Genomic DNA, 11,853 nt, shown 5'->3' with positions numbered 1-11,853 from the left:
TCTTGTCCTTGAGTATGACCACCTCAGCTCTCTCAAGAGAATTTCTTTTCACATTAGGTGAGAAGAAATTCCTCATCATAACTGTTGAAATTATTGATCACTTATTCTAAACTACCGCCCCCCCCCCCACCCACCCAATTCTAGATTCTAGATTTCTCGCAGGATGGAAATATCCTCTCAGCATCAACCTTGTCTAGCAGCTCATAATATCATATTTCAATAATCATTCATCCGCATTCTCAAGAATATCATCCAAAATCATTTACCTGTAAGTAACCTCAGAACAGTTCCCAAATGCAAGAAAGACCTTCTATCAAAAAAGGAGACCAAAACTAGGTGGAATATTCCAGAGGGCAAAAACACAAAAGTGCTGGAGGTACCCAGCAGGTGACTCAGCGGGCATAGGAGGTACAGCCAACATTTCAGGCCTGAGCCCCATATCAAGGTACCTATCTATTATGAATGGATGAAAAGAAGCATTGCAGAGATTGGTCAATTTAATCCAATTGGTCTGAAGAAATCACAATGTAATTCTAGATCAGGATATCATTGATAAATCCCTCTATGGCGACCCATGAGAATACCAAGGAGTCCAGAAGTAGAGAAGTCACAATTCAATATCAACAAACCTGGAAGTCTGTCAGCATCTAGAATCTAGCGTGAAGCACAGGTGCCTGCAGACGCTGTGATTGTAGTAAAAAGGCAAAAATGCTGGAGGAGCTCAGCAGATCACGCAGCGTTTACCTTTACCACCTCTGGAAGATGGAGACATTCGACAAGGACAAAAGTTAAAAGAAACGCAGCATCAAATAATCTAAGTCACATTCTAAACATTTATGCTTCATTAAGTTTACTGTTTGGGACCAAAAACAATATGTATTCATTACATTAGGTGTTTGTTGTTAATTCATATTAAATTATAAGAAAGTCCAAAAACTCCAATTTCTTTAATTACTAGAAAAATTATTTTTTTTAAATCATGGTTTAAATTGCCTGCATACTAATCTCTCATTATTCTCATTATTTTTACAATACATTTTGTTAAACTCCAAAGCCAACTACCATTAATATAAGATCATTATGTGACTCATTGCTAACAGGCAAACATCTGTTACTTGCTTTTTCTGCCTCTCTGTTCAATTGGTTCAAGATTAATTCAAATGAAGAATGATTGCAAGTTCCTTGTCAAGAATAACATTAAAACTTAAACTCTTGGAAACAGTCAGGCAGTTCCTGTGGGAAAGTGTGTGCCTTTTAGGTCAATGGTCTTGAATCAGGACTTAAAAGGTCCAAGTGGGGATGGATGTGAGGCAGATTATGGGGAACAGCTACATCATGAACACACCCCCTGCAAGGTGTTGGCAGCCAACTCACCCAACCTGTAGCCAGGCCAATGTTCTTCTGCTCACCAGCATGTTTAGTCAATGTGGGCCTTGTTATCAGGGGAACCTCAACATGATAGTTTCTGGAGCTCTTTGTGAAGCCATTAGAATAACCGGAGTAGGGCACTTGGCCCCTCGCCACTTATTCTGACAATCAATAAGCTGTGCTGCCTTATATGCTAAAAGGGGCCTTGGTTCAACACTGGCCTCCGGTGCTGTCCTGGGGATAGTTTGCATGTTTTCTCTCTGTTCCATTTGCCGGGGGGCTCAGGTTTCCTTCCGCAGGCTTGCTGATAGGTCAATTTGCCATTGTTAATTTGAACTTGGTGAAGATATGTGGTTTGCCCTGAATGGTTAGATTCGGGTTTGGCTGCAGTTGGTTTGAGGCTGATCATGGTCAGGTTGAGTTCCAATTATCAACAGTGGATTCAGGTTTGGATGTCCTGAGGCCAGATTGGGTTCAGATTAGTTGTGGTCAGGTTTGAGTCAGACTGTTTGAGATTAAGTTTACCTCGTATTTGCCGCAGTGGGATAACCGTTGAATAGGTTGCAGTTGTGTAGGTTTCTGGCTGACTTTAGTCAGGTTAGGTGAATTAGGTTTTAATTTTATACCCAAGCAGGTCAGAGAGCTGAGGAATCCCAGGTCCAAGTCAGAGAATAAACGTAAGAGAAGGCCCACAACTGAGTGTATCTGCAGAAAGTTCCTGAGAATTTGATTGAGTGCCAACAGAGGCTTTTAAACAAGTGAAGGCTAAATTGCACTAGAAAACATATTAGGTTCATAAGGCTCAGGAGACAAGCTTTCTACTGACATATATCACAAGCCCACTAACTCCCACATCTACCTTTATAACACTTCCTGCAAGAATTCTATCCCTTTCTCTCAATTTATCTGTCTCCACCACATCTGTTCCCAAGTTGAGGTCTTTCAGTCCAGATCTTCCAAAATGACTGCCTTCTTCCACAAACGTGGTTTCACCCCCACGCCCCCCCGCCACCATCAACTCAGCCCCCATTCTCATCTCCTCCATTTTCTGCTCATCTGCCCTGCATCCCCACTGCCACCAGATGCAACAAACCTAGAGTCCCCCTTATCCTCATCTACCACTCCACCAACTTCCATATTCAACACATAATCCTCCGGAATTTCCAACACTTACAACAGGATCCCACTACCAGACACATCTTCCCCTCTCCTCCCCTCTCTCTCTTCTGTAGGGACCAATCCCTCCATGATTCCCTCATGGCCTCATTCCTCCCCACCAATCTCCCCTGCCCCCCCCCCGCAGGATCCTCCCCAGTGGCCACAGGAGGTGCAATATTTGTGCCCACACTTCCCCCCTCACCATGGTCCGAGGCCCCAAATAGGTCTTTCAAGTGAAGCCGCACTTCACTTGTACATCCGCAGGACTGATTTACTGCATTGTTCTCCCTGTGTGACCTTCTCTACATCGGAGAGACTGGATGCAAATTGAGAGATCGCTTCACTGAGCACCGTCGCTCCATCCACTACAGTGACAGAGACCTCTCAGTAACCAACCATTTCAATTCTTTGGCACACTTCCATACTCACATGTCTGTCCATGGCTTGTGTACTGTCCCACCAAGTCCACCTGCAAATTGGAGGAACAATACCTGATTTCCTGTCTGGCCACTCTCCAGCCAGATGGTATTAACATCAACTTTTCCAGTTTCTACTAACCTACTCTCCTCTTCCCCCTCCCTCTTTCCCTTTCCCTTTACAGTTCTTCTCCCTCCCTTCCTCCTCCCTTCCTCCTCCCTTCCCCCTCCCTTCCCCCTCCCTTCCCCCAGCCATCCTTCCTCCCCTTGATTGCTGCTATCACCTCCCTCCCCACTCACCTATCATCTACCTTTGCGACCACACTTCCCTCCCCCATCTTATTCTTTTGCTTAGATGCCTGCCAACATTTTTCCATACCTTGATGAAGGGCTAAATCCTGAAATGTCAGTTTTGTATTTTTACCTTTGCTACATAAAGGACACTGTTTGACCTACTGAGTTTCTCCAGCATTATGAGTTTTTTACTTCTACCACAGGGTCTACAGATTTTTGTGTTTTACTTCATAAAGCGTCTTACCTGTCCAATTCCCCATCTCCAGTTCTTCTCCCTCCCTTCCTCCTCCCTGTCCCCCTCCCACTCTCAAGTCCAAACAACTTTGAAAATGTAATCAGTCAAAACTGAAGCCAAAACTCAGGATAAAAATAAGAGTGTGATTTAATGAAACCTGCAGTGGCAATAGAAGTTAAATTTCATGCAAAATTAATAATGACTTCTTCCTGCTGTTGGGATTTTGCAATGGTATTCCTGCTGTGTTTATTCTTATGAGAAAATTACTGTATGATGAAAGATTAATTAGCACACAGCATTATTTATACAAAAATGCAAATAATTACTTCTAATTGCATGTTTTTTGCAAGGTGCTGAATTATCAATGAAATCTTCCTTCAGTTCAGCAAACTTCTCACTGCTTAATACTGAAGTCTAGATCTCATTCAGCAAATGGATCATGGGAAAGCTATAGGAAGTACTTCCTCAATCAGCCATATCCTCTTACCTTCAAATTCAAGCCAGGGACAAAGGAAAATGAGGAATGTTCATTTTTGTCAGCTTTGTCAGGACATCCTAGTCTCTCTTCAATCAATGAGTAGCCCCACAATGAGGTCAGAAAGCATTGGTGGAGAAAGGGACAGAGTTAATGTTCCACGGTGATTAATTCTGCCAGTTTTGATGGTAGTTGATGTTATCTGTGCTTTCTAATCTTCACTGAAATCCTGCCTGACATTAACATCTTCATCTTTTACATTGTACTTTGGAAAATCACACAAGTTCTCACGATATCTTCCAAAGCTATAAGGCAGAGCTACAGAGTCAAATACCTATGCTGTATAGGTCATTCAAGCCACTAAGTCCTACTGACCAATATGCCATCTTTGCATTCCTAAAACTAGATCAGATTTCCAAGTAATAGCCAAACATTTTTTAGGAACCGTCAAAGCTAAACGAAAAAATTCAATTTGATATATAGTCAGTCTCAATCCTAAAGCAATCGACTTAATGTCTCCTTGTAAAAACAACATTGGATCAAATGGTAAACTCACTTTTAATACTTGTTCAAAACCAATTTAACTTGTATCCAAAAAGTCTTAACTTTAGAACAAGACCAAGTCAAATGAAAAAAAGTACCTATCTCCTGTCCACATCTAAAACACAAATCCAAAGAAATTAAATCAAATTTCTTTAATTGTTGAGGGGTTAAATACAACTGATGTAAAACATTATATTGTACTAATCTATATCTATATCTTACATTTATAACCTTAGTCATACTATTCTTACAGAAATTTCTCCAAAAACTTTTATCTATCTTCCTATTTAAGTCAAATTCCCATTTTAATCTTGATTTATGAACATTCAACCAAGGCATTTTATTTTTTAATAACTTATACATTTCAGAAATAAACTTATTTGTTTCTTCCTTAGTAAGAATTAATTCCAAAGCAGATTGTCAAGGTAATTTTAAACTATTGACCTAATTTTCCCAATAAAAAAGATTTTACCTGATAATAACAAAATTAAGTATTACTAGGAACTTGAAATTTCTCCTTTATCCAATTAAAAGATACAAACTTCCCTGCTTCAAAACAATCTTCAACTTTTTAAATCCCCAATTGATTCCATACCTTTAAAAACTGTTCATTAACAGTAAAAGGAAAAAGTTTATTTTGATATAAGGGCATTTTCATTGAAATCTTTCCTTTATCACCTATCTCATAATCAATTTTATTCCATATTTCAATTAAATGTTTCATAATTGGTGGATCATTACCAATTAGCAATTTTAAATTCCATTTATAAATAAATTCTGACATAGACCTCATCAATTTTATCTAACTCTATACTTGACCAAATAGAAGGTTTATTTAAATCAAACATTGCATTAATAAATTTCAATTGTGCAGCTTTATAACAATTCTGAAAATGCGGAAGTTGTAAACCACCTAATTCAAATTTCCAAGTTAATTTCTCCATAGATACCCTATTTATTATGCCTTTCCATAAAAATTTCCTTACATTTAAATTAAGATCTTTAAACATTTTTTGAGGTTCTAAACAAGGAATAGATTGAAAAAGATATTGAATCCTTGGAAAAATATACATTTTAATGCAATTCACTCTGCCTATTAAGGTAATAGGTAAGATGTTCCATCTATTTAAATCATCTTTAATTTTATTAAATTACGGACCATAATTTAACATACAAATTATAAAATTTCCATCAATTCTAATACCTAAATATTTTATTGGATTATATATCTACTTAAATTGAGCTACACATTTACATGGAAAATAATTTCCTTCTACTAATGGCATAACTTCACTTTTATCTCAATTAATTTTATAACCAGATATATCCTCATAATCTTGTAACTTTTTTATATAAAGAAGTTAAAGAATTTTCAGGATCTGTTATATAAATTAATACATCATCTGCAAGCAAACTAATTATATATTCCTCCTTATTAACTTTAATTCCTTTAATACTAAAATATTGCCTTATTGATTATGTCAATGGTTCAATTGTTAAAACAAATAATGCAGGAGATAAAGTACAATCTTGTCTAGCTGATCTAGCTAATGAAAAAGAAGAAAGTTGTCTGTTGGTAACTACCCTAGCCAAAGGATTTTGATATAAAGCTTTAATTCAATTCATAGACATTGGCCCAAATTGAAATTTTTGTAAAACTTTAAATAAATGATTCCATTATAATCTGTCAAAAGCCGTTTCATCATCTAACAATAAAACTAATGCTAAATCCAATCATTTCTGAGAGCTATGAATTAGATAGACTAATTAATTTAGCTATGTTATCAACAGAATATATTTTTTTAATAAATTCTGATTGATGTAAATGAACTAACTCAGGTAAATATTCATTCAATCTATTAGCCAAAACTTTAGCAGCAATCTTATAATCAACATTTAACAATGATATAGGCCTATAAGACTCCTGTTTTAATAATTCTTTATTTTTCTTCAGTATTACTGTTATTACAGCATTTTTAAAAAGATTCTAGTAATGAACAAGTTTGTTTTAATATTTCCATTAATCAAGGCATCAATAAATCTTGAAATGTTTTATAAAATTCAGACGTAAACCCAACTTCACCAGGATTTTTGCCATTTTGCATAGATTTTAAAGTCTTAATAACTTCTTTCAACATAAATGGAGAATTAAAATCCTTTTGAACTTGAAAATTTAAAGATTGAAGTTGAAGCTTCTGTAAAAAATCATTAATTTCTCCTTCATTATTCAATGATTCAGATGAATATAACTTAGTATAATGCTCTCTAAAAGAATCATTTGTATCCTGTAATTTGTAAGTAATTTTTTGATTTCTTCTTGACAGCATTAATAATCCTTGATGCTTGCTCCTATATCAATTGCCAAGCTAATACTTTATGAGCTCGTTCTCCTAATTCATAATATTTTTGTTTTGTTCTACTAATTAATTTCTCACTCCTATGACTGAATTGAATTATAATGCATTTTTTTTATTTATCAATTCCAACCTCTCTTTTTCAGATGTTTATTTTACAATTTCCTTCTCTAATTTACCTATTTCCTTAAGATAATTTATCTTAATTTTAGTCAAATAACATTATTTGGCCTCTTAAATAACCTTTTAATGCATCCCTTAAAACAAATTTATTATCCACTGAATTAATATTTGTATCTAAATATATCTGTATTTGACTTCTCATAAAGTCACAAAATTCTACATTTTTTAACAGTGACAAATTAAATCTCCATCTATAAATTGAATCAATTTTATCAGAGTTCAAACATGACATCAATAATGGTGAGTGATCTGATACAAGTCTAGGTTAATACTGTACATATTAAATTCTTCCTAGTAAATGAGCTGAAATTTAAAAAAAAATTATTCTAGAATAAGAATCAAACAGATAAGAATAAAATGAATAATCTCTCTCTCTCTCTCTAGGATTCAATTTCCTCCAAATATACACCAAAGAGGAGTATAGTGTGTAAATCTGGTCACCCAGCCAGGGAAGGACATCAATAATTTTGAAAGGGTGCAGAGGAGATTCACAAGGATGTTTCCAGAAATGGGAGAGGTTAGATAGACTAAATTTTTATTCCCTCGTGCATGGAGACTTTGGAATAATCTTATAGAGATTGATTAAAATCGTGAGGGGCACAAATATAGTGAATGATCAGTCTTTTTCCAAATTCAACAATTTTCAAACTTGAGGGCCTGGGGAGAGATTTAATGGGGTTCAAAGGGGCAACATTTTCACTTGGAAGGTGATCTGTATTTGAAATGAACTGCCAGAGAATCTGCTGAAGCAGGCACAATTACATTGGAAAGACATCTGGACAGATTTGTGGATAGGAGGGGCTGAGAGATATGGGTAAAATGCAGGCATATGGGACTAAATCACTAAATCATCTTGGTCAGCATTGACGAGTTGGGCTGAATAGCCTGTTCCATGCTGTATGACCCTCTGACTTCACAATTTTATTCAATATTTTTATCCCAGGAAATGGAATTTGGAAAGTGTGCTAACCGGCTGCAACATGGTCTGGTATAGGAACACCAAATACCCCTGAGTGTAAAGCCCTTCAAAGGTAGTGGACACAGCCCAGGACATTACAGGCACAACCCTCCCCACTATTGAGTACATCTACAGGGAACCCTGCTGTCGGAGTGCAGCAGCAATCGTCAAAGACCCACACCATCTAGCACACGCTCTATTCTCGCTGCTGCCATCAGGAAAGAGATATAGGTACCACAAGGCTCACACCAACAGGTCATGAACAGCTGCTACCCCTCCACCATCAAACTCAATCAGAGACTCATTTAAGTTCTCTTACTTGTGCACTTTTATTGATTTTCTTTGCTCTCCCTGTATTGCACAGTCAGAATGTTTACATTCATTATCTGTTTACAGTTCTTTTGATTGTTTTCATGTTCATGCTGTGTACAGTTTATTTTTTGCACTACTAATTAGTGGTAATTCTGCCACGACCGCAGGAAAAAGGAGTCTCAGGGCTGTATGTGATGCCATGTATGTACTCTGACAATAAATCTGAAATCTGACTTTAACTGACATCACTTATGTGGAGCTAAGTGGGTTTTGTATGCTGTAAGGAACCAAATTGGCTCCACATTTAATATTCACATGTCCAGTCCATTGACAGAAAACTTAGAACAACTTCATTTTGATTGTCTTGTCAAGTACTCCTGGAAGCAGAGAAAAAAAGTTTCACGACTTGCATTAAAAATCAAACAGCAGAAAAACTAATAGATTTTCATCTTGACACAGTAATTGTTTTGTATTTGACTCAACTACAGTCAAACTGTTTACCTTGAGTGGGAGGGGGAGGTGAGTGAGAGAAGTGGGGGAGGGGGGGAGGGGGTGGGATAAACAAAATGTTCAAAGGAAAATGTGTAAAATGTTTTTGTTGATCGGATGCCACTTGTCGAGCTTCTAAAGCAGATGATGAATTATTTACTTCTTCCTTTTGGGGAATGTATTGATGTAACCGCTGATTGGGAGAAATGATAAAGAAGGTGATTGTTTTAAACAGTCGTGACAAATTAAACTAAGCTTAACATTTATGTTTCTGGTCTTTTTTTCACTTTAAACCGCATACTGCCAAAAGTAAATGAGACTTTGTAAGTCCAGCATAAAGACTGTAGAGGCTGGAATTGCGAGCAAACAGAATTGCTTTTGGAATTCAATGGGTTTGATAGTGTCCATGGGTCAAAATGGTCATTCAGCATTTCAATTCAGGTCCTTCGATTGAGATGAATTGCTGGAGGAACTCAGTGGCTCAGATAGTGAGCCATATACTTATCCTGCATAGGTATTGTTTGTCTATATGTGTGTTAATTCTGGTTGTACTTCTGTGTGTTTTGTACCAAGGACCCGCGAATTCTATTTCGCTGGGTTGTACTTGTACAATCGGATAAAATAAACTTGACTTGACTTGATAGTGTCCATGAGTCAAACTGGTCATTCAGAGTTTTGATTCAGGATCTCCTATTGAGATGAATTGATAGGGGAAACTCCATTGGTCAGACGGTATTCGTGGTTAGAAATGGACAGTCACCATTTCCATAAATGGTTCAGACTCAAAATGCCGGCTGATGTGCTGAGTTCCTCCAACAATTTTATGTTGGCTTGATGCTTTGTCATTCTGCTGAATAGTGCATTGAGTGAGGATTAGAGTCTTGAGACAGATTTAAATCCACGTTAAATCTTTCATTGCTCTTGGTAAGATTAGGGAATTTTTAATGAACATTGTGGATGCTGAGGATAAAACACAAAACACAAAAATGCTGGAGAACCTCAGCAGGATTGCATAGAATCAATAGGAAGCAAATGTTTCTGGCCTGGGGCCTTAGTCAATCTACTGGCAAGGTCAGTATACTGACCATCCCTAATTATCCATGAGAATATGGGTGGTGAGATGGTTTCTTGAACCATTGCTTTCCTTTTCATTTAGATATACCCAGAGTGCTGTGGGTTAGCAAGTTGTAGGGCTTGTAGTCATTTACCACCACCATCTGCCTTGAACAAAACGTTGGTAACCACTCTCTTCCCATGGATGCTTCATGACCTGTTGTATTTTTCTATCACATTTGCTGTCTACCCGAGCATCTGCAGATTTTCTTGCTGAACCCTTGACACTAATCCCACATTAATCACATTTTAAAAAATTCTTTTCACAACCAATGGTTCTCAACCAATGCGTCTTGCATGTTCAATGCAGATAAAGTTACCGTCTTTAAAAGTTAAGTTTGCATTTACAGGAGGAAGAACAGAATTGCAAGATGCGAGGAAAACACAGGAAATCTCAAGAGCACGTGGAGATTCAAGGGCTCAGAACCAGGGGCCAAGGAGGGAGACATGGACACAGAGCACGGGTTCACTGCTGGAATGGACAGAATGCCACGTGGCTACGGAGGTTGCAGGATCGCAGTGGGTGGTTGCTTGGGAGGAAGTGGCAGGATCCACAGACATTCTTTGAAGAGAGTCATTTTTGAGGACAACCAACAAAGGCCGTTTTAGTGTCATTTGGATACATGACAATAAATAGAATCTTGAATCTCGCCAATTTTTTCCAGATTTTTCCCACTCACTGACAACACGCTAGGGGAGCTCTACCGTGGCTGCAAGCCTTTCGGATGTTGCAATGGCACTGATTTACCATAGATTACAAACAAATAAAAAATACACTCACTCGTTACTTTGAGCACACCATGGTCGACTTTCTTTTTTATTATTCACTGGACACAACATTGCATTCTTCAATTCCCCAAACACCACTCAGCTAAACTCCTCTGACCTTCTCACTCTCCTCCTCCCCCCGCCAAAGGAAAATACACAACTACACCACCCCGTCCCTCAGCCTATGAACCATGCAAGGCAGTGACTGTCCCACTATGTAATGGTCTGGAGGGTTGACAGTTCAACCTAAACTTCTATGATGTTGCAAAACAGCCGATGCATGGTCCAACTGGCAAGGGTGTGACTGGCCTTCTGTCTCTGATGCAGAACATGGACCATTGATATAGGCCGGCTTCAATCTGCCGATGGAAAATCTGTCAATTAGGTAGGATTAAAGGGAAGGTTGAGAACCACTGCTCTAGACCCAATTGTCACTGAAATATTTTGCTTGGCCCATTTCCTTTGGAGTTATGAAACTGTGCACCTAATCAGTCAATGAGGTACAATTAAAACAGGGGCTTTCAAACATTTTCTTTCCACTGGCATACCACCTTTAGCAATCCCTTACTCATCATAGAACATCTATGGCATAGGGAATTCTTAAAGTGGCATGTGAGTGGAAAGAAAAAGGTTGAGAACCACTGGTCTAAACCTTTCCTATCCTTGTACCTGTACGAATAAGCAAAGTTTTGTGTGCAAAACTTCATCTTCCAATCTTTTCAGAAGCCCTTTAGATTCAAGGAAATAAAAGGCAGGCTTCTGTGTAGTATCCTTTGTACTCCTGTCTCAGAGGACATGCTGGCTGGTGTGTTTATTGTGTGTTTAAAGGATCAAAACATGGAAAACAAGTGTGCCACGAGAATGAGCACTGTTTGTAGAAATGTCAAAGTCTACAGTTTCAGACTAGAAAAACCATCTTAATATCCTTTAATATTCTGATTGACTAATCTATTATAAGGGGGTATTTGAATGTTATCAGAGCAGAACTACACTGCTCACACATTACCACAAGTGCAATCAGGATCAATCTCTACTACATGCTGACAGATTACATCTCTCTTATGTCACTGTCAGGCTAACTTTGCTCTTTAAGTGCCTGAATTGAAGTTTCCTTAATGTGTTTCAGAAAGCAGAGGAGCATAGGCATATCTAGGGTGTGGTATCTGGGGCACATGGCCTGGGCACCA

Source organism: Narcine bancroftii, chromosome 10 (genome assembly GCF_036971445.1).
Source record: "Narcine bancroftii isolate sNarBan1 chromosome 10, sNarBan1.hap1, whole genome shotgun sequence".
In the NCBI taxonomy this organism is placed as follows: domain Eukaryota; kingdom Metazoa; phylum Chordata; class Chondrichthyes; order Torpediniformes; family Narcinidae; genus Narcine; species Narcine bancroftii.
This window is presented reverse-complemented; position numbering follows the sequence as displayed.